Genomic DNA, 25,621 nt, shown 5'->3' on the forward strand with positions numbered 1-25,621 from the left:
TCACATCCATGTAAAATCACATCCAGTGAATTCAACAGGCTTGGTAGATTTGTTATCATTTCCAATGAACTGCATATGGATAAATCCAAACTCCATTAAACTCATTGGAAGCTCTGGAAGTAACTGGAGTGTTGTGCACTTTACTAGCTTGAGTACCTGGAGCATAGTAAGCCACTTGATGCTCTCTGGAAGGCTACGGATTGGATTTTCACTTAGATCCAACCGCTGCAACAGGGATAGGCTGCCAAGATCATTCAGAATGGCATCATTTGATAGGTTGCAGCCAGCAAGACTCAAGACTGTTAATGAGCGTGGTAAAGAACACGATGAAAAGCGTATCGCTTCTGGACTTCTTCTTGGTCCTAATAAAAAATCCCGGAAGTGCAAAAGCCATGATCTTACCCCAGTAGTCATGGAGGGTAATTGATTTATGCCACTTCCGTCTACAATGAGCATTTTCCAAGATTCCATCTTGACCAGCTCTTCAGGCCACTTCTCGAGCTTTAAACAACCAGATAGAATGAGTATTTCAAGAGATTTTCGCTGGCCAATTTTCGATGGAAGCTTCCGAAGATTTTTGCAACCTTTTAGATTCAACAGAACTAATCTCCCTAATTCCCCAATTGATTCATGAATCTCAATCAAATTTATGCAATTTTTAAGAATCAATCTTTCAAGATTGTTGACTTGTGAGAAGTCGGGCGTATTGATAAGACCACGGGAATGACTGAGATTGAGGATTTTTAATGATCTGAGCAACTGTATAAAAAAGTAAAAATATTAGCATAACACACTTGACAACCTAAGCATTTTACCAATGCACCACGCAATTGCTCATTTAGAAATTTGTTTATATGAATATTAAATATTAATTCAGACCTTTTTTCAATTCCAAGCTTGTTTCAAGCTACTATTGCGCATGTCAAGGGCAACCAGACTCTCCAAATGGAGGCCACTGGGTATAGATTCAAATGGGAACCCACGCCAACACAACTATCTTAACTTTCTAGGGAATTCTTCATAGTCTCCTATGATCCTTGTGTTATTCAGCTCGAGTAGCCTTAATTTGCACATCATTGAAAATGCGTCAATTTGAAAATCTACTTCATTTGATGTGGAATGCAATCTGGTTGATGCAGAGTTTATGGGGAGCCAAGAGAAGAAGCCTAGACGTTGCTGTTTCAATGAATTGCTTTCAAAAAGTAATGTTGGTTTGTCAAGAAAATCTTCTGAATGGTGTCTTTTCACATCATCTAAACCAAAGAATTTCTTGCTGGACCGATCTTCCTTAGATGCATTGAAGTTGAGGATAAAGCCCTCAATGGAATCTGTTCCCTGATAAGAGGACATGAAAAGTAAGCACACCAACTAAAAAATATACAGATAGACATCATGAGAAGCATATTTTTTACAGTTCTGTCATCTAATACGCTGAAGGCGTCCTTGTGATGCCACAATCTGCTGCGTTTTCCAGGGTCCTTGGGTGATTCTTGGCGTATGATTTCTCTCCCCATATCCCGAAGTAACTGATGCATTGTCAACTTGTTATTGTCATCGATAGTTATGAGGCATCTATCAGTGAGATTTTGAATCCCAACTTTTGTGTAGGAACCACATCCATCTAGTATTGTAATTGCGAATTTTTTATCCTTTCTAATAAAGAAACAAGCAGTATCGAGGAATAAATTTCTGTCATGGTCATCTTGTAAAGAATCAAAGCTTATTTTTAGTTTCTTTAGGATCTGACTGTCAGGAATAAATTTCAATTTGTTTAATGCGTTTTACCACACATCTACAGGTCTGCCAGATAGGGAAGAACTCAGCAATTGAAGTGCTAAAGGAAGCCCTCCGCAATACTATACGACCATTTTTGACGTCTCCATGTAAACTTCAATGGGATGGTCTTGTCCAAAGGCATGCCAACAGAAGAGCTGAAATGATTCACCATCGTTTAATTCCTTAACTTTGTGCATCTTATAGAGTTCACGTTCCTTTAGCAATTGCTCATGTCTAGTTGTTATGATAATTTTACTTCCTGGATAAAACCAATCTCGCATAGTGAGTACTGCATTTAATTGGTCCGATTGATCCACATCATCAAGAACAATTAAAACTCTTTTACAGCAAATCGCATCTCTAATCTTGATGATTCCTTCATCAACACTGCTAATTTTTTCTTTTCTCCCCTTTAGAATATCTAAAAGAAGTTGTTTCTGTAAACTAACCAAACCATTGGGTTGTTCTGAAAATTCTCTAACATTTGCAAGGAAGCTGCTACCATCAAATCTGTTGAAGTTTAGGTTATACACAATTTTGGTGATTGTTGTCTTCCTAATCCCACCAATTCCACATATTGTCACTATGCCAACATCAGCCGATCCATCTTGTATCCACAAATTAATGTCTTCTACATGAGAATCTATTCCATCTAGATATGGACAAACACTATTCAATTTGTTCCCAATTTCTTTCACAATTTTTTGAATAAAACTTGCCTCCTGCCTACAAAATGCAATGAAAATGGATAAAGCACATTGAAAACATCATCTATTAAAATGTAACAACAATTGATGATAACAAAAATAATATAATACAAATTATGTGGTGTTCAATTTTGACCATTACTGCTCATATACAAACGTATAGACTGCCTAGTAATATGAAAATCTCAAATTGATAGAATAACATAGGTTGTGTTAAATATATATGAAAAAAAAAAAAAACAAGAGCATGTTCACAAAGTTCAAGCTCCAAGTCAGATAAGAAAGTTATGAAAAGGGATATATGTTGTCCACAATCCTCTTTCCATTCTTTTGGCTTCTTCTACTTATTTCCAGAATTTTTGTAACTGCTGAATTTATTCTCAGAGTTACTGAAGCACTTTAAACTCATACCCTATTATATTTCTTTGTATCTTAATTCCAGAAATGTTTATAATTTGTATTATACTTAATTGTAACCTTCACACACCTCTAGTCGTCATTCATTTAGTCATTTTAGCCCTTTCATATTCTGTCCATCTTTTCTTTTGTCCAATTTCAAACCGTTTGAATAGAAGTCTTCTTATTCTTATCATCAAATCTCTATATCAATGTTCGAGAACATCGATAAATTCAGATTCTTAGTCAAATCTAAGCAGTCTCGTAAAATAAGTTTATAGACTCAACATCCAGTATTTGGAAACCACTATACCAGAAATCATAAATAGGACAGTAATATTACATCCCATTTATATATCGTGACGATGGCTGTTCCTATACGCCAAAATTGATGTATTGAATGTGTGGTTCAAGAAAAGCCTTTTAGGTCAAATTTAAATTTATAAAAACCACTACCAACACTACTACTAACGTAGCAAGGGTGAGTAGGGATCGTCCCAAGGGATTGGAGTCGAATTTGGTTGTGGAATCTCTATTAGGGTTAGTAGGTCGAATGATCAAACAAATAGTTGGTTGGTTGATTAAATTAGAGAGCAAATTAAATTAAATAATTTAATGCAATAAAGAGTAAGAGAGAGAGAGATCTTGGGGTTTAGAAGTCACCACCAAACAATACTTTTCTACACCCTTAACAATTGACTAATGAGGGAAATGTGTGTTGCAATATTGGTGTGTGTGAGTGTGTGTTTGGTTAATTCAACTAGCAAGGGTGACCAATTAAGTATACATTGTCTAATCAACATGTGAAAAGCACAATATATCTAACAATTAAGTATATATTGTCTAAATAGCATGTGAAAAGCACAATATATCTAGCAAGTCATTAATCCTTTCATTAAGCTCATAAGCCAAAAACACCACAATATTAGAGACATATGCTTCTTGCATTCAAAAGTATGGAACATCAAATAACAAGCATGGATTGTCCTCCCATCTAACAACTATGCTACCACTACACTACAATTAAACTAAAGACATGAAATTAAACTAATTAAGCTAAAGGAGAGGCACAATCTATCAAGAAATGAGTATGGACCATCTAGAAAATTACAAGAGCATTCCATTAAGTACAATGTTTTGACAATCTCTAGATTTACGGTATTAATGCACATAGACATGCATCAATAACACAAGAAATAGAGACAAACACATGAACATCTATTCTAGCATACATAGACATATGGATATAATGAAATGATCAATAGGAAGCATTTAATCACATAAATCATTGAATAAACAAGATCTATATATATATAAGTGCCAAAACATGTATTACAACACTAATCCCTCAATAATACACAAAATCAAGATGTAGAAAGCATGCTTGGGGCTAACTCTAGCCCCAAGAGGAGCCACTCATGGTAGTGCTTCTCCAACCCTCAAGGGCTAACTCCATGGTAGAGATTTGCTCCTTGGATGATGAAAAGTCTCCAATTGTGTCTCTAGCCTCCTCCTCCTCTAAGCTTGCTCTCCAAGAGATGATATGATGTGATATGGTATGGTATGGTATAAAAAGTAATCCTTATCCTTATATAGGTAGGTCAAATGACACCCAAAATGAGATGGGGTCGTGCACAAAATATTCCCCAATGATTAGATAAAGGACAATTTTCAATGAGCTGGAAATTTAACTTTTTTGCACCGGAGGAAGTTCGATCGATCGAACCCTGGACTTGGATCGATCGAACTTGGCTAAGATCTATCGAACTTAGGCTGGATCGATCTTCAATGGTGGCACTTTTTGGATAAAGACAAATTTGAGATATTTTGAAGATATATTTGGGAAAATGACAAAAGCGGTTGGTAGGGTGGTACAACTAGATAAGATCAATCATTTAGATAAGGACAAAGTAGTTCGATCAATCGAAGAATGATGTTGGATCGATCAACTTTGAGATCTCTGAAAATGTCATCATGGTTTTGATCCATCTTGAAGTGCTGAGATCGATCATGTTGGATCGATCGAACTTTGATCTAAGATCGATCGAAGATGTTAATTTCCACTTTTTTCTTCCTTTTGCTTCCACTTGGCTCCTTTCTTTGATTTATCCCAGAATTGTTTCATTTCTACTCTTATTTGGCTGAGTTAGCTTATTTTTGAGATAAATGCCTGAAAATGAAAATAATACGAAATCAATCTAAAACGGTAAAGTAAGATAGATAAAGGTACTAGAATGCCTAAGCTTAAGGGGTTTAAATACGCACTTTTCAGCGCTCATCATATCGCATATTGAATAGCAAATCTTCTGTGCCTACTTGACTTATTCTATCAGTTTTGGATGGTGTCAAACTTTCATATTTGTCGATAATTTGGCTAAAAGTATATATATAAATTCATAAAATATTTTGATAAATGATATATAGATAGTACTATAGTACTAATAATGTTTCAATACATTTCAACTAGTTTAAGACTTTACCATTAAGAAATAATGCTGATAATGAGTAAAATTAGCATCTATTGGCATGAATAAATTGTGATACCCCTCGGATTCGAGACACGGGTTGATCAGGCCCAGGCCCAAACCCGAGGGAATATCAAACAATTAAAGTATTTTAAAACGAACACAGATGACAAAAAGAACAAAAAAGATAGAATAAAACTGAAAGAAACATTAATTATAAAATCCTCCATGTACAACTAAAAAGTGAAACTCCAATCCTCCAAAACTTCAAGGTTACAACTTGGGAATCCACTGATGGACCCCTAACCAAAAGTTCAACTGAAAATAGATAATGCTAGAAATATCGAGAGAAGTCCTACGTAATCAGATGAAGGTGAGACTGTCCTCGACAAGCACGATCAAGCTCTAAGGCTGGAACCGTCCTGTACCTGAAGAGAATAATAAAGGAGTGGGTCAGACCCACGAGCAAGTTCTAATCTAACTGCAATCCATACAGTGACCCGATACGCAGATACACCTTAGACACCTCACGATATCTATCTAGTCCATACGTATAAATATATCCACACTAAGGGACATTCACTAGTCTATAATAGGGGTCTCAACCTGAATAGAAGGCAACATGCGAATACGCACCCAAAGGTGGGCATGAGTACCTAGACCTAACAGGGTACACCTCAATCTATTATAACCAGCTACGCATCCACTGCATATACGCACCCTAACCAACGAGTCTGAGACTCAAACTCAACTCGTGGTACCATAAACATATATATAAAGTCCATCCAAATCCAGGGTAAGCAGTTCAACTATTTATTAAACTAACCTACAATAAACCAACTAGTTAGTCACTCAACTTATTCAGTGGATATGACTTAACTACCATCTGTTAATCCATGAAGTCATCCAACTTGGTTACAGCTGATCTGACTTAGCCACAATTAGGATTCGATATCTTTCAATCCATTCCATTAATCCATTAGGTTAGGTTTATGCGTTTTGAGCTAAACCGTCCCTAGTATGTCACCGTCCCATACCGGTACATACCATCCTCCATATCCATGTAAATTACAACATACATAACAGTTCAATAATTTACAGACCAAAAACCACCATCCAATACTTGCAGAAGGAATCTTAACAATCTAGCAAATAAAATCCAGTAATAATCCATGTAATTGTATCGGAGAATAAACTATTCTATCAATGTTCTATAATAATATTGTATTACCCGTTCAATTTCCCCACTGCTGTTCCACAAACCCACGTTCCTTCTACCTTGCTTCCACCTATCCTTCCTCTCCTATCTCTCTCTATTCTCCCTCTGTATCCCACGGTCTCTGTTGTGTTTACAGAAATTACGTTTAATTCTTTTCAAACCCTAAACCACCGTGACACACATACTTATAGGCTTAGTGATTAAACCCTAATCCATGTAACCTTAAAGCCAGAGCCCATCTCGGCCCATAAACCGACCTAAGATAAATACCTACGTCGGCCACCTTATGTAAAATTGCAACCCTAAATTCACGTAAAGAACCAGAAAACTAAATTCCCTTAAATTTAAATTTCCATTAAATAAAATTGATTAAATAATTAAATAAACACAATTAAATAAATAAATAAAATTATATAAACAGTTACCAAAAACATATTAAGTAACATGACTGATTAAACAAATAAACCATTAAGCAATTAATTAAACCAAATAATGCACATATAACCAATTTAAACAAATGAAATAAAATAAATAAAAATGCGATTAAGACAATAAAATAAAGAAAAATGCAATACAATAAATATTAAAAATGCCGAGACTATCCTTTTAAAATTAGGGGTATTACATAAATTGAAAATATTCAATCAACACTACTAACAATTCAAGGAAATTACCCATCTATTATAACCATTCCTGCCAAATCTGCAACTTCTCTCAGAGCTGCCTTCCACCTCTTTATCTTGTCCAACCCCGCCTCTTTTTTTTCTTCTGTCTCTACGTTAAATTGTTCTTCATGTATAGTAAATGCATGTGCAAAACTCCCTGTTTGCTTTCTTATATGGGATGGATCCACATGATAGAAGACAGGCAGAATCATATGACCAACAGTCTTCTTGCGCTCAAGGATATTCAAAAGCTCATCAAGACACCATCTTGACGATGCATAGTCTTTGAGAAGACAATTATTGAAATTCTCAACTCTTGGATTGCCTTATTTAGTTCTAAGTTGATATTCCATCCTCTCTCTATTCCCTCTTCATCCCTAAATGTGCGTATTCCTGCATGGAGTAGAGCCGCGTAAAGGTGATCAGTAAAGGTATTCCGAGTATCTTCGCCTCTAAAACTCAAGAACACGTGATAAGAACATTGAGTTGAGGAGGCTTCTCGGGCTCCCATAACGGCCACTGAACAAGGCTCTAAGAGATCAATGAACAAGGGATATATGCAATTTGTACAGATAACCAGTATTTGGGTAAGGTCAAAAAAATTAAATCAATAATATTATGTAATCAAATAGGCAAAGTCAATCAAATCCTATATATGAACCGAAGTACATAAGGAAAATGCTAAAAAGGGAGATGCTTTAATGAATTATACATGAGGCAAGGGTTAAATGGAAACACAAATTTAGCTAAAGAATTTCCTTTCAACTTTATATATATAGTCTGAGTTTATCACATAATACACCATAAGCACTCTTCGACTTGAACAACATCATTTTCAATCTTTCCTCCAATTAAAGAATTGAGCCTAGGTAACAAAAATTCTTTTGGCATTTCTTGACCTTCGATCTTTATTAATCTAAACTTATATATTCAGTTTTAATCATACTTATTTGCTTTCCAAGCTTATTATAAATTTATGCATGGTTAATTCCTACTAGCTTAAACTTGTAGAACAAATTGGATAGTTGATCTGACAGAGAAAGACAGATATACCAAGACATCAATAACAAAGAAACCAAACCCAGTGCCTAGTTTTATTCAGGTTACACATCTATATGTAGTTTCAGCTTTTTTCATGAATGCAAACACTTATAGTAACAAATTAAACACAAACAGAACATACAAAATAAAAATTGATTAATGATCCATGTAATAAACTTGAAATATTGAACAAAGGGTTTTCTATTGTAAAGGTTACCTATAATTAGCAAAACATCCCCCCCCCCCCCCCACCCCAAGAACTGGATTGATCACTCCACTAAAAGATTGAATTTGTTCTGCTCACTGATGAAGAGAGACGAGAGACACAAAAAAGGAGTGTGAGAGAGAAGGCCAAGTGTCAAATGATAAAAGGGGGAGGAAAGGAAAGGAAAGAACCATTGGTGGGATCCACAGGGAAAGCTTCCCTGCAACTGGGCAACCAAACATTGATAATATGCTATTCTCAATGGGACCGTTGTGAAAGGCGTAATACAATTACAATATGCTTATCCGCCAGCCTGTAAATATGACAGTTCTTGACCAAAGGGCCTTTGCCCCAATGATATAATCTCTCCATCTTTAAAGAAAAGGGGAGAAATTTGAGCCCTGGCGTGGACAAAAAAATATGTGTGTTTGATTTATCATTAAAAAAAATAATAATAAATAAAATGATACTGTTAAAAGGTGTGGAGAGAAAAGGAAAGAGCCATTGGTAGGATTCACAGGGCAAGCTTTCCTGCAAGTGGGCAACCAAACATTGATAATACGCTATTCCAGGTGGGACAATTCTTGACCCGGGTGAAAATCACCTCCAGTCACACAGTATGTCAGTTCCACCATTTTGAAATAAATGGAGGAGAATTGGCCACATCAATTAAAAATCTTGGGTAACTAAATTTTCACCACCCTTGTATTTTATATATATAAGCTTTGAATATTGTATTCCATATATATAAACACATTTAAATATTGTATCTAAAATACACTTGTCTTTTTTCAAAATGTCATCTTCTTCCTTTCTCTCTCTAAAAGCATCATCAGCTTCCATTAATGGACTCTCCAAGGACTCATAGTAACTTTTGAATTTCAAAACTTCACTTCAAAATCCAAACACACTCCTAAAACCCATGTAATTTCATTAGAGTATTATGTGAATATTATGCAAAAACTCCAGAGTATCATCCATAGATCTAAGCTTTATTCATATAAATCTCGATTTTTGATCTGTTTTTTCTTATCTGATTAAAGAGCACAAACATCACTGGTTCGCACTCTTTTTAGTAGAATTTTGTTGGGATTTTATGTATAACATAAGCATGAAATATAGTTAGTACTCCTTGGGATACAAAATACGTATTGCTTGGAATGTTAAGTAGGATTATGTTAGGATGTTATGTACAATTTACACTAACTTAAATTACAAACTGTTGAGTTGTTATATACAAATAATCTATTAGGATTATGTTGGGATGTTGTTGTACAACTTATATTGACTTAAATTATAAACTATTTGGGATATTGTGCAGTACACAAATAATTAAACAAAAAAACCATACCAGTCCAGATGTTGCTCTGTTCTAATATTGTTATGTTAATTTGGAATAAAATGACCTCGTATACGAAGAAAAAGAAGTAAAAATTTATGGAAACAAATGAATGGAGAAATTTATGGGTTGCTAAAATATTTTGGAAAGAAACAATATTTTGGAAACAAATCAATGGTCCTTCTCGCATTCCAAATCTCCACGCAAACGGCAAAATCTGGGTTGCTGAAATATTTTGGAAAGAAAGCAACATCCCAAACATCTGGACTGGCATCTGAATTTATGGAAACAAATCAATGGTCCTTCTCGCGTTCCAAATCTCCATGCAAACGGCAATGGGTTGCTGAAATATTTTGGAAAGAAACAATATTTTGGAAAGAAATCAAAATCTGGGTTGCTGAAATAGCGGGATTTTGTCAAAATCAATATTTTGGGAGAGAAGAAAATAGGGGTTGCCGAAACTAAGGGAGGGAAGAAGAAAGAGTATTCGTAAACAGTGTATACATATATATATATATATATATATATATATATATATATATATATATATATATATGGAAATTGTGTATAAAACAAATAAATATTTTTACCCACCTTAGTAACTACTGTTCATTGACACAAAAAGGAGGAAATGGGCTACTGTGGGACTGGAGGTGATCCTGGTCCTTCCTGACCTTAGCAAAATCAAGAATTGAAAAGAGAATATGTACAGAGTTAATTAGGTTAAGGTATTATTATTATTATTATTATTATTATCTTAAGACCAAGTTAAGAAGGATGATGTGATATGATATTTCGCTACAATTTTTTTATGCATACTGTAGGGGTGTGGTATTAGTCTAGACAGAATGAAAAATATATGCAAAATAGCATCAAAATTTTACTAGTATATTGCCCCAAAGAAATAAAATAAAATAAATACTAAAAGTTAACAAAATAACTTATTTATCAATTTTTTACAGGTTATTTTATTCGCTAGATCAGGCCTCAACCTCAATTTCAACCAAGAACTCTACCAAAAACCAAAAAATAAAAATATATAATTTACCTGAAAAAGGACAATTGTATTTGTTTTTCAGGTTTATGGTTTTAAGAGATTATGTAATTTCCAAAATTGATGAAACAAATGAACCTAAAAAACAAGTTTAAGACTATATGTGTTGATGCCAAAAATCTCCATGCTCTGGAGACCGTGACGATTCCTGTAAGACAAAAAAAGTGATGACCGGCGTGGTGCCGGCCGAGTGCACTCCGACGGTCAAGTTAGTATTTGACAATTTAATATCCGATAAGGATTACATATAAAATTTATGGTGTACCTTTTTAGGTTGACTGATCCTTTTCTTTTATAGAAGCATTAATGGTAGTAGTTCTTGAAGCGAGATTCTCCCTGATCAAAGATGATATCGTTCCCTTCTTACAAGAATGGTAACTCTGGTTACATATGGTAACCAGATATTTTTTATGATTTCATATAGATTTTGGGTAAGATAAATCCCTTACCCTTATCTTATTTCTCTTTTGACTTTGAGTTGCCTATTATTTTTATCCTTATCAGTTGCCCCTCATTCTCGTGCTTGCTTGTCAAGTATCGAGAATGTCAAAAGTGTTTTTTTGAGTGACGTCTCTTTGGCATAAATCAATCTCCTTTTAAGTTAACCCTTGTTGGGCGAACTTTTTTTGGTTGTTCTCTTAAGATTTGCCCGAACTTCATAAGCTGAGGGAGTAGGCTTTCTTAAGCTGAATGAGCTTACCTTTTAAAAAAAAAAAGGAAGTATATTTACAAGCTTTACTTAGCTCGCCCCTTAAAAAGGAAAATATATTTTACGAGCTCGCCCTTTAAAAAGGGAAGTATATTTTACAAGTTGATTTCAACCCCTTTTAATACGGAGGACAACAATTATGAGCTTCATTCAGCTCGGGCCCTTATAGTACGGGGCACTTTTATATCAATCCCTTATAATATGGGGATGGTAATTACGAACTTCATTCAACTCGCCCTTTAAAAAGAAAAATATATTTTACGAGCTTCACTCAGCTCACCCTTTAAAAAGGGAAGTATATTTTACAAGTTGATTTCGACCCCTTTTAATACGGAGGACAACAATTACGAGCTTCATTCAGCTCGGGCCCTTATAGTACGACGCGTTTTTATATCAATCCCTTATAATACGGGGAATGGCAATTATGAGCTTCATGAACTTATCCTTTTAATATGGGAGGTTCATCCTTGTGAGTAACTGATTTTCCAGAGTTTCGTGAGCTCGTGTCTTTAATAAAAGAGGTTAACTTTCTGCCCCCATTCCCAAGCTTGCCTTTCACGCACAAGGAACATTAATGTTCTCTTTCTATTTGCAAAGTTAGCAAAGCAAAAATAAAAAGACAGATGTACAGTTTGAACGGATAATATATATACATATTTATATATATATCAGAATTGGTACAATTAAGGCAAAAACTTATCATTGAGCATCATAGGACCAAAATCATCAATGGAGCTAACTATTGTTCTTTAGAATAAGAGACTTTTTTTTTTTTTTTTAAACCCTGTGAACAGTACCCGCGGTACTATTCCGCGGGTGCTCACAAAATTTTTATTTTTTTATTTTTTACACCCCGTGAACAGTACCCGTGGGTACTATTCATGTGAATAGTACTCACAGTTTTTTTTTTTTTTTTTTGTGAACAGTACCTGCAAAGCGTAGTATTGTATCGAAGGGTCCCTAGGTGAACTACATCATTATGTAGGTGAACAATATTTTACAGACAATTGGAAACACATAAAAAATTGTTTCTCTTTAAATCATGTGAGGAAGTATACACATATATTTTGATATACACGTAATGCATGAAACTTACCCGGTTAACAGCGATGATGAAACAACTGCTAGCGGTCGGGCGGCGCTTTCCAGCAATTTTACCGGATTGAGCAACTGTATGCAATCTATGAACTGTTCTCTTTCTTTTAGAGAAAGCGAGATTGTAAAGGGACTGAATTGCTTTTAAGTTTTGTCGTAGATTTCCCTTGTATGAACCATGATTTGTTGGGACTAATATACATTCCCACAGACGGCGCCAACTGTTGATGCCAAAAATCTCCATGCTCTGGAGACCGTGACGATTCCTGCAAGACAAAAAAAGTGCTGACCGGCGTGGTGCCGGCCGAGTGCACTCCGACGATCAAGTTAGTATTTGACGATTTAATATCCGATAAGGATTACATATAAAATTTATGGCGTACCTTTTTAGGTTGACTGATCCTTTCTTTTATAGAAGCGTTAATGGTAGTAGTTGTTGAAGCGAGATTCTCCCTGATCCAAGATGATATCGTTCCCTTCTTACAAGAATGGTAACTCTGGTTACATATGGTAACCAGATATTTTTTATGATTTCATATAGATTTTGGATAAGATAAATCCCTTACCCTTATCTTATTTCTCTTTTGACTTTGAGTTGCCTATTATTTTTATCATTATCAATATGCTTTTACTATTACTCTAGTGCATAAACTATAAAAGCCCCTTTGTTTGGATGTAAAATATTTTTCAAAAAATATATTTTTTATTTTCTAATATTTGGTTGTCATAAAATATTTACGAAGAAAAAAAATATTAAAAATTAACAAAAATAACTTACCTATCAATTATTGGCAAGTCATTTTATTAGCCGAACTAGGTTTCTACCTCAACTTTAACCTAAATCTTTATCAAACACCAAAAAATATATATATATAATTTACTTGAAAAAGACCACGAAACAAATAAGCATAAAAACAAATTTAAGGCTATATGCTTATACTATTAGTATAGTACATTAAAAACAAGTTTAAGGCTATATGCTTATACTAATAAATTAAAAACAAGTGTAAGGAAATACTTGGGATTCTTTCAAATTATTTATTATATTCTTTTATCGGGTTAAAAAGACAGGAAATGCATGTGTGTAACGTTTGGAATGACCAACAATAAACAACACATAAAGGATGGAGTACTTAGAAAACATATAGCATCTCTAATCTTAATGATACAGTCTAGTCAATAAACTAGAAAGAAATGAAGCAAATTATCTTATGAAGTTTTATATTTATAGAAAAACTAGATACAAGGTCTCTGAATCAAATAGTATCTAATTGAGCTACCTTTCAAAAAATTTTAAAAGTGGTTGGATATCCAAACAAATAATAATTTTAATTTAACTAATTACACCAGGTTTTTTTTATGTACAAGTCCACTAAACTTTAACATGACCTATAATTCTCACACTATTCTAGTCAAGTCAATTGTAATTGATCACTCCACGAAAAGATTGAATTTGTTGCGGTGAGTGATGAAGAGAGAGAGAGAGAGAAAATAAAAAAAAAAAATGGTGGAGCGAGAGAGAAGGGAAAGTGTGAAGGGAAAAGGAAGGAAAGACACATTGGTGGGATCCACAAACTTTGATTTTACATTGAAGGCCAATCCGCCAATTCTAAATGGCATCATCTAATAAGTCTTCGCCAAACTTCCAGGCAATTTCTTCCTCTCAAATGCACTAGAAAAAGTGACCATTTCGCAAAACTTCAAGGCTGTTCTCTCATTAACAGGAACTTGACTTGACTGGAACAGTGCAGAACAACTTGACTTGACTGGAATAGTGTGAAGACTAATCAACTTTCCTCATTTGCTTTTTAGGTCATTCAAGAATTAAATATATTTTTAGGTAGGCGTGTATTGTAGAACCATGGTAGATGTGTCACTTTTATCTCTATATTTATTTCAAATTCTTACAAGAAATTGAGATTATATATTCTCTTTATTTAAGTAAAATTCTTAGATGGCCCATATTTAGACACCACGTTATGATTTGTCACTTATATTTTAATTAATAATAATAAAACAACACAAGCTTACGGGAATAATGTTTGTATATGTTGACCCTAATTTTTTATATTAGGATTTCTTCATTTAACACACATGTTTGTAATTGAATGTTAATTGAATTATTTTTTTAGTGGTGATCATGATCTAATGAAGTTTAGTTACCTTGGGGAGTTGGAAGAGAGAGTCTGGTGTCTCTGAGGTTGAAATTAAACATTGGAATTTATAAAATCAAATATAGATGGCGATCGGATTTTAATAGCCCACAACATGCACTTGCAAGATTTTGAGTCCATCCAATTCATTGGGCATGAATACAATCAAAATTTTCATTTAGCCCAATTGCTAATTATGCGTGTATGTTCCTATGTGTTGATATCAATTTATGATCTAGTTGTCTGGCCTTGACTTTTCATTGGGATTGAATCCACTGAACCTCAAATGATTCATTTATTTCTTGTATCTGGAGTGGCATGTCAATGAATTATAGAAATGAAATGTATCGCATACATTTGCAGCTCCAAATGCTCTCGTCAAAACTGCAAACACAATGCCTTGTTCCTGCTTCTAAGGTGAAAGACATGACAATGACTGACTGATTATGTATGCATATATATATATATATATATTGATCCCTTTTGAAATATGATCTCTCTCTATATACACATAAACACACATACATATTTAATCTGTCTTAAAACCTACCTTTTCTCGCGCGCACTCTACCGGATCAAAGTAGAGGAGGATTTACAGAGGTTGTAAATGTCACCCTAAAGGTAATTTATTCCTTGGTATTGTGACAAGGTCATTGTTTCTCTGTATACACACACATACATATACAATGAATGGTACATTAGGTTGTTTCGAGGACTAATTATATCCTCTTGATGTTTTAGTAAAGCACCATTTTTAACTTCGTTTTTTAAAATGTTGTTTGGAGCTGAATTGTATAAGAACGTGACAAGCGATTGAAGAGTTGAATTCGTCTGAGTTTTTAGGTGGTGCCCAAATGAATTAAGAAATCTAATAATAATTAAAATAAAAAATAAAAATTCTAACAACAAATTATATGATGGATTTTTTTTTTTTGTTTGGAAGCTACAATGATGACTACGTAAATTCTGTTGGAATCCTAGAATAGATTAATAAATGAATGAATTAATGTAATAAAGTTTTAACACCATGTTCAACTTGATGTTAAATTGTTAATTTGTGACGAATTAATAATTTCAGTTTCTCTTTCTATTTTACTTGAAATTCGTTCCTGTTTTTAGGAACACTTTCACAAAGGTTGATTTATACTTTCTCTAAAAGAGACTCAAATTGAACACTTCCACACAAAGGTTGATTTATACTCTCTCTAAAAGAGACTCAAATTGACCAGATCTAAACCAAGTCAATTGGTTATGGCACGCCCACACCTAGCCAAATTTGGGTCGGAAGATTTTGTTGATTTAAAGAGTGAAGAGTGTGTATAAATAATGCAATTGATTACTTCAAAAGATAAAAGTCATTTAAAATAAGATAAAATTTTAAATGACAGTGAATACTTAAAATAAAAAAAAAGATACAAAATTTTAAATGACAGTCCCTACAGCATGAAAACCACAATTTTTAACTCTTACAAATATGAGTGTGTGTGTGAGAGAGAAAGAGAGAGAGAGAGAAAAAAAAAAAAAAAAAAAAAAAAAACACTCACCTGGAGGGGAACTTTTCTTTCCGTTACCGTCACAAGGTTGAACAAAGAAACTTCTATATTTCTCAGGAATTCCAAGTTGGTCAAACCCAAATTGCTCATCATCACTTCATCAAAGTTTCCAATGGGTGCTAATTTGAACAACCCCTGAACCTCACCTAGTTTGTCACAATAATAGGTATACAAAAACAGTGAATTCAACAGGTTTGGTAGATTTGTTATCATTTCCAATGACCTGCACTCGCGTAACCCCAACGACCTTAAACTCATTGGAAGCTCTGGAAGTAACTGGAGTTTTGGGCATTTGTTTAGCTCGAGTCTGTGGAGCATAGTGAGACACTTGATGCTCTGTGTGTTGGGATTTATATGCCCTTGCATAGCAAATTCCTATCTGGATTATAGTGACATATGTTCCTGACATATCTGAAATATTTATGATTTATATAATTGGTGAATTCAATGTATTATGTTTCGATTCACTATAAAATTGATAGTGTTCATGTAATTACAAGAAATATTTATATATATGTATGTGATGGCAATCAATGCATGATATATAAATAGTAATTATAAATTGTTCATAGTCAGTAATTATGGATGGACTCATAATTAATTAAGACTTGAACTGGATCCGCGTTAGGTTGAGATATATTGCTAGAGCCGTCGTATGCAATTACTCCCTATCACCGTCATGGCATTTGACTCTTAAGCATGAGAAAAGTATAGACTCTTTTATTAATTAATAATTATTTTGATTTGTTCGGCGGATTCTTCGGGATCCTTAGACCGACACTTTGGGTAGTTATGTAATTAATAGTTAGAGGGTTATATTTCAATATTTGCATCATTGCTACTTGTATTTATTTTGTATTGATTATGGTTGATCACAAAGTAAATTCGAAGGCCTTCGTGTGTTTTTAGACAAAATGATTTATTATATATTTATTTATTTAAATTATTATTTTTGTCAAACAAATGTTTTATTGTGATCGAGCCAAAAATAATCAGAGGGACCAAAATAGATATATTAATTAAGTAGTCGGATTGATGGCTTTATTTATCCGATAACTAATTATGCATAGAGGGGTCAAAGTGCAATATTGACTTAGAGGTTATTTATTATTTAATTGGAGTTCAATTAATTTCTTTTAGTGGAGTAGAAATTAATTTATGAATTAATTGAATTGGGTCCATGCACCGGGCCAATTATTAATTCATTGTAGCCAATAAAATAATAGGCCCAATGGATTCTCACTCATAGCCCAACTTGATATTGGAATCATATTAGATTTAAGACATATGAATTAGAGATGGAGAAGGATTTGTTATTTCCTTTTCTTTATTTTTATGTTGCCTATAAATATACATGGTCTATGTATATTTTAGGGGGTGATTTTTGGTAGAAGGAAAAAGGAATATATATTTTCTCTCTCTAGAAAATTAGGGTTTATATTCTCATCTAATGGAGGCTCCCACAAGCCTAGTTTTCCAAGGTCATTCATGGAGGCTTATGAGTGATTCCTAAAGGCAAAACAATTACCAAGAAGATGGAGATCCAAGAAGAAGGCATCTTGCTAAGGGATCTACAATAAGTGAGAACATTCACTTTAGAGGAAAGTTTTAAAGGTTTACTCAGACCTTTGATGTAAGTATTCAATCTGTTAATTGAATGATACATCATATTTTTATTTTTGCATAAAACTTGTCTCTACGTAATGAATCAAGATCTATGAATCAAAATCCCTCGAAAAGTTTTTAAAACTAGCACGTTTCCCAACACTGGTATCAGAGCATGGTTTGATTCATTACTAGAGATCATGTTTTTATCAAAATTCATCATTCATGGATCCAATTTTGATATGCATATATATTTATTTATTGATGTATGTTGATGTATTATTTAATATGTTGATATATATTGATATATGATAATGTATGAATAATTGTGAATGAATGATGATGTATGGTTGGGCCATGGATGAAGCTTATAGGTTAAATTAATGTAATTTTATCTTTGGATGAATGTAATTAAGGCTTTGATTTAGCCGTTTGAAAGTTCAATGATGTAATTTATTTTTCCCATTGTATTTCAAGTTGTAAATATTTTTAAAGCCATGTAATATTCATCAAAGGATGCTATGAAGTTTCAGGAAGGTCCAAAAGGGTTAAATTATGCTTCAATGATTTTCTGGAATTTTTTCGAATTTTTTGGAATTTTTCTGGAATTTTTTTGGGCTTAATTTAATTTTCTGGGAATTTTTCTGAAATTTTTCGGCGTTTTTTCGGTGACCGGAGCATCGCCGGCGGCGAGAAGAGGCGTCGGAGGAGGCTGGGATCAGATGTGGTGCATGTAGGGTGAGCCTGGTGCGTGAGGAACACGCGCCAGGAGGTGAGATATGCTGGCGCGTGCATTGCACGCGCCAGCCAAGGTGGTATGGCCTCCACGCGCGTGCAGGCCCGTGGAGGCGCGTCCCGCGCGCCCCACGCGCGTGCCAGCGCGTGGGGGCGGGTCCCACGCGCCCCAGGTGCGTGCCAGCGCGTGGGGGGGTGTGCCTTCGCCTGCAGCATGCCCCAGGCGCGTGTGAGCGCGTGTGGGGCCCTCCAAGCGCGTTCCAAGCGGTGTTTTGCTTCTCCTGGTGCGTACCAGCCTTATGTGGGTGTTTGCAAGCCGATGGATGATCTTCCCGCGATAGTTAGAGTAGTTAAATGTTAAAAGCTGATTCCATTGGCCATTTTATTTGCTTTATCTGTCATTTATTTATTTATGCGATGTATGAAATGCATGGAATATATAATTGTTAATTAATTATTATTCATGCATTGGATCCATGATATTTATTTAAATGGCTTGATTTATATTAGTTAAATTATGAAAATTAATTGGATTTCATTACTAATTAATTAGAGGGCACTTATTGGGAAACGAAAAATTATTTTTGTAAATTATTTTTGAAGTGTGCCTCAAATTAAATATTAGTGAATCATTTAAAGTCCAAATATTTTCTAAATTTAATTGGATTAAAATCAAGACGTTTTGCATGCATCATATCATGTATTTGAATAAAATGAAAACCCTAATTATGGATGACTAAAAATTGAGTGGGAGCGGGGATTTTTATATATTGCCCCATGGCCTTCGCTATTAAAACTATTGTAATTAGATCTTAAAAAATAAGGCCCCACGCATGATTTGAAGAGTCTTAATATTACAAGAATGGTTGTCTCATGAAACTAAAAATGTTAAATGTTCATTGTAATTAGATCTTTAAAAACAAGGCCCTACGCATGATTTAAAGAGTCTAGATTATAATGACAATATATTTAATATTTTATTTTTCATTAGAGCTTTAATAACGTTATACACTCAATCTAAAATCAATAGTGTTAGCTTCCCAACGAAGTGGTCTACACTAGGTGATTTTAGAAAGGCTAAATTAAATCGGGAATCATTTCATATAATAGACAAGGCATTGTCTTAAGAGATATGGAAATGATGGGATTTGCCCGCCAATAACAATAATGAATTTCGCCAACCGAATAAGTTATTGGCGTATTGGTTATTCGATTTTTCATGCAGTGGTTAAGGGACCCACATATTATTATTTTAATGGAAGTGTTCGCCTAATAGCAAATAAATCTCAATAATAGTAATAATGAACTCCTCCAACAGGATAAGTTATTGACATATTGATTGGTTAATTTATTATGCTACAGAGTTGAGGGACCCGCATTAATTAAAAGGGATTGTTCACCAATAATAATAATGATCTCTTGTTCGATTGAGATTTATTGTATTATGTGGTGAACAAGCTCATTTTAGTTTTAAATATGCATGACAGTATTAATAATTCACCTTGCATATTGTATGAATGCATTTATATTCAGATTAATTATGTCTAATCCAGTTTATCTGCTTGCTTACATATTCAATGTAACTGGATCTCATTAATATTGACTGAGAAAAGGAATTTAGATATTTTATTCACAACGTGGTGGTACAAATGTATTTACTACTCCTAAAACCTAATCCTTTTACTTTAAGATACCCAAGAGAACATTAATGCTTTGAATAAGTGAAATAAGGCAAATGAGATGAATTGGTGCAATATTCTAGAGTTTATCTCGAATATGCTCCAAAGCTAACATTTACATTATTTTATTTTCTTTAAACATCATGTTAAATGTCAATATAATGTTTTGGTGAGATTAGATAGGGCGTATGCCTACGTACTATATCAGACTTGAACACCATCAAGATAGCCTAAGGAACTCCAGTATGAAATCGAATTTTGGAAAATGATTGTTTATTATTTGAAAATTAGCTGGAGATCAATAAGGCTGACTTGGGTGGTAAGTTTCAAGTTAACATGATTATTGCCTTGTTACCAAACTCGTTCGACTCTGTTAGAGTGAACTAAATAAGGAATCAGTTTGAGTTCACACTAGCTGATATTCTTATAGAATTGGTAACAGATGAAGGGATAATCAAGAGTATGGGCGTTCCTATCAATCTAACCTAGTCTATACCATCTTCTTCTAGGCCCAAGTGGACGGGCAAAGCAAAGAAGAAGGATGATAATAGGACTAGACTAGCACAAAACATGGGTATTCAAAAAGGTTAAAAGGAATAAGGCAGTGTATGTTGAGGGCGAAGAAAACTGTTTCTTTTGTCGCTAACTAAAACACTAAAGGACGAACTGTTTAAGCAATGACGTGGCATAAGGAAATATATATTTAATCATTGAGCCATGTTATGTGGTTGCGTCTATTAATTCCTGATGGATAGATTCTGGAGCCACTAAACATGTTTGCAATTTATTGTAAGGATTTCAGGAATCCAGAAGCCTTGATGATATGGATATATATTTATCTTTTGACCTGATGCCAAGGTTGTAGTTAAGTCAGTGGGAGTATTACATCTGAAATTAGAGAGTATGAGGATATTAGTATTAGAAAACTATCTTTATACACAGAAGTGAAACGCAATTTCATTCTTATTTCACTTTTGGTTTATAAAAACTGTGTTGTTATTTTGTAAAACTGGTTTTATAAAATTGAATAGATATGCGATTGCTTCTGGTGCATTGAAAGATGGTTAATATACTATAATCACAAACTCTTAAGATTTGCAGGATGTAAAAACTAATGTTGCATCTTCTAGATTGAATGTTAAGAGAAAAATTATTATTCCTGACTCATTGTATTTTTAATGTCTATTTTTGGGTTGTTATCAATCAAAATAAGATTCAAAGATTGGTCAAAGAAGGTTAATTACCTAGTGAGGCAGGGGAGCCTAAACCAAACTTGTGAACCCTGTTTTGAAGGATAGATAACTCTTAGGGCTTAATCAGCCAGATAAAATAGACATAAAGGACAATTGGAGTCGGTACACACTGACACGTGTGGTCTTATGAACATCCAAGCAAGATTACTCATGTTTTGGATAAGTTTATCTGATGCAACACAAGTCTTAAACTCTTGGTATTTTCTGAGAAGGTTAAGACTGATGTGGAACACATATTAGGCAAACTTATCAAGACATTTCGATCTGATCGAGGGTATGAGTATTTCTTGGGATAGTGCAAAGACTATATGGTCAATGAGGGTATTATGTACCAGTTTTCCGCAATTGACGCTAAATGTATTTAGGTGTCAAATAGGAATAACAGAATTCCACTTAACATGGTTAGATCTATGATCAGCTATGCTACATTATCTCTTTCATTTAAGAGTTTAGCGTTAATGACATCGATGCGCATTATGAACTGCATTCCATCTTAGTCTGTCTCAAGGATACCGTTGAGCTGTGTTTTTTTCTAAATATTAGTTTGACTCATATGCACATATAGGGTAGTCTTGCACATGTGCGCTTGATATGGACAAGTAAGTTGGAAACAGATCGTACGCATGATAGATTTGATAGCTACTCTAAAAGTCACGAGAATTGATTATTTTATGATCTCAATGATAAAAGTTGATTGTTTACACTCACTGTTTATCTATAGGAGGATCATATTATGAATTATATACCTAGTAGCATAATGTTAGAGAATATGGTATAAGTACCAGATGTACCAAATGTGAACACACTTATTATAGAAATTGAGAATAATATATGAATTCCCTATTAATGCATTAACATCATCAATTTCTGCATCGGTACATTGATGTAGTGGGAGGATTATCATCCAATTCGACAGAATCATGTTTTTAGGTGAGACCATTATGGACATCCCTGTTAAACATGAGTTGGACCCAGTAAGCTACACGGAAGCGTGAACCGATGTGGATACAGATCGTTTTGGTGAGTTACTATGAAATCAGAGTTGGAATCTATGTATTCTAATAAATTTTGGGATCTTGTAGAACTTTCTAGTAGGGTGATTCCTATGGAAGGCAAGTTAATCTACAAAAAGATACCAGAAGATTTCTTAGTGAATAAATCATGAGTGTACAAGGGAATGCCATTATTTTTCTAATTCTATATATATTGATGACATCCTACTCATTTAGAATGATGTGGAAGTTTTGTCATCAATAAAGAGGTAGTTGTTCAATTACTTTTAAATGAAGGATTTTCAGGATGTAAGCTAGATTCCTAGGATCAAGCTTTTGCAAGATCAGGTTAAAAGGAAAATAGGCTTATCTTTATAATCCTACATTGATAAAGTTTTGACCAGGTTTGGTATGCATAACTCAAAGAATGAGTTATTGCTTTATTGATATGGATGGCTCTCTCTAGTAAGTAGTTTTTCAAGACTATCAAAGGAGATTGAGCAAATGAGACTGGAACAATATGTTTCGGCATATGAGAGTCTCATATATGCCATGGTCTATACCAAACAGGACATCCGCTACATAGTAGGGATAGTCAGTAGAGATCAGTCCAATACTGGACTTGACAACTGGTTTATTGTGAAAAATATCATTAAGTACCTAAGGAGAACCAATGATATCATATTCATTTATGGATGTGATGATATGGTCCTAGTCAGGTATGCTAGTTCTGATTTTCAATCAGAAGTAGATACTATGAGGTTCATGACTTAGTGTATGTTCACTTAATGGAAGGGAGATCAGTTGGTAGATTGTTAAGCAGATTTCAACTGCTGACTCAAACCTGTAGGTGGAATATATTGCAGCCTTAAAGGCGGCAAAGGAAGCCTATTAGTTTGATCTCACTGATTTAGAGGTTGTGGAGTATACTAGCCTGCCTATTGAGCTATGTTGTGACAATAGTGCAGAAGTAATCCAAACCAATGACCCAAGGTTCCATAGAGGAACAAGATACACTGAGAGGAAGTATCATATTCTACATGATATTGTCCGGCAAGAAAATGCACTTGTAGTTAGAACATTGCATTGGAACACAACTTTGTTGATCTATTATCAAAGGTGTCACTGATCAATAATTTTGATCATCATCTGGATAACATTGGAGTTAGGTGCAATTTGAATTGGCTACGAGGGCAAGTGGGAGCTGTTGGGATTTATATGCCCTGGCATAGCAAATTCCTATCTGGATTATAGTGACATATGTTCCTGACATATCTGAAATATTTATGATTTATATAATTGGTGAATTCAATGTATTATGTTTCGATTCACTATGAAATTGATAGTGTTTATGTAATTACAAGAAATATTTATATATATGTATGTGATGGCAATCAATGCATGATATATAAATAGTAATTATAAATTGTTCATAGTCAGTAATTATGGATGGACTCATAATTAATTAAGACTTGAACTGGATCCGCGTTAGGTTGAGATATATTGCGAGAGCCGTCGTATGCAATTACTCCCTATCACCGTCATGGTATTTGACTCTTAAGCATGAGAAAAGTATAGACTCTTTTATTAATTAATAATTACTTTGATTTGTTCGGCGGATTCTTCGGGATCCTTAGACCGACACTTTGGGTAGTTATGTAATTAATAGTTAGAGGGTTATATTTTCAATATTTGCATCATTGCTACTTGTATTTATTTTGTATTGATTATGGTTGATCACAAAGTAAATTCGAAGGCCTTAGTGTGTTTTTAGACAAAATGATTTATTAAATATTTATTTATTTAAATTATTATTTTTGTCAAACAAATATTTTATTGTGATCGAGCCAGAAATAATCAGAGGGACCAAAATAGATATATTAATTAAGTAGTCGGATTGATGGCTTTATTTATCCGATAACTAATTATGCATAGAGGGGTCAAAGTGCAATATTGACTTAGAGGTTATTTATTATTTAATTGGAGTTCAATTAATTTCTTTTAGTGGAGTAGAAATTAATTTATGAATTAATTGAATTGGGTCCATGCACCGGGTCAATTATTAATTCATTGTAGCCAATAAAATAATAGGCCCAATGGATTCTCACTCATAGCCCAACTTGATATTGGAATCATATTAGATTTGAGACATATGAATTAGAGATGGAGAAGGATTTGTTATTTCCTTTTCTTTATTTTTATGTTGCCTATAAATATACATGGTCTATATATATTTTAGGGGGTGATTTTTGGTAGAAGGAAAAAGGAATATATATTTTCTCTCTCTAGAAAATTAGGGTTTATGTTCTCATCTAATGGAGGCTCCCACAAGCCTAGTTTTCCAAGGTCATTCATGGAGGCTTATGAGTGATTCCTAAAGGCAAAACAATTACCAAGAAGATGGAGATCCAAGAAGAATGCATCTTGCTAAGGGATCTACAATAAGTGAGAACATTCACTTTAGAGGAAAGTTTTAAAGGTTTACTCAGACCTTTGATGTAAGTATTCAATCTGTTAATTGAATGATACATCATATTTTTATTTTTGCATAAAACTTGTCTCTACGTAATGAATCAAGATCTATGAATCAAAATCCCTCGAAAAGTTTTTAAAACTAGCACGTTTCCCAACACTGTGGTATGCTACAGATTAGATTTCCACTTAGATCCAAGTTCTGCAACAGGGATAGGCTTCCAAAATCCTTTGGAATAGAATCATCTGATAGGTTGCAGCCAGCAAGACTCAACCTTGATAATGAGCGTGGTAAAGCACACATTGAAAAGCTGATTGATTCTGGACTTCTTCTTGGTCCCAATAGCCAATCCCTCAAGTGTGAAGGCCATGATCTTACCCCACTAGTCATGGAGGGTGATTGATTTGTGCGAACTCTGTCTGCAAGGAGTATTTTCAAACACTCCATCTTGCCCAGCTCTTCTGGTAACTTCTCGAGCTTTAAACAATGAGATAGAATGAGTACTTC

The 25,621-nt window shown here is 34.1% G+C and overlaps 1 pseudogene; it reads right to left on the reverse strand.

Moving 5' to 3' along the window:
* LOC132301411 (disease resistance protein RPV1-like) lies at positions 1–25,561 on the reverse strand (annotated as a pseudogene).
* Between the last annotated feature and the right edge of the window lie 60 nt (positions 25,562–25,621).

The sequence above is a fragment of the Cornus florida genome, unplaced genomic scaffold (genome assembly GCF_030987335.1).
Source record: "Cornus florida cultivar Cherokee Brave unplaced genomic scaffold, ASM3098733v1 CherokeeBrave_3.0.0_Hap2_Chr03, whole genome shotgun sequence".
NCBI lineage: Eukaryota > Viridiplantae > Streptophyta > Magnoliopsida > Cornales > Cornaceae > Cornus > Cornus florida.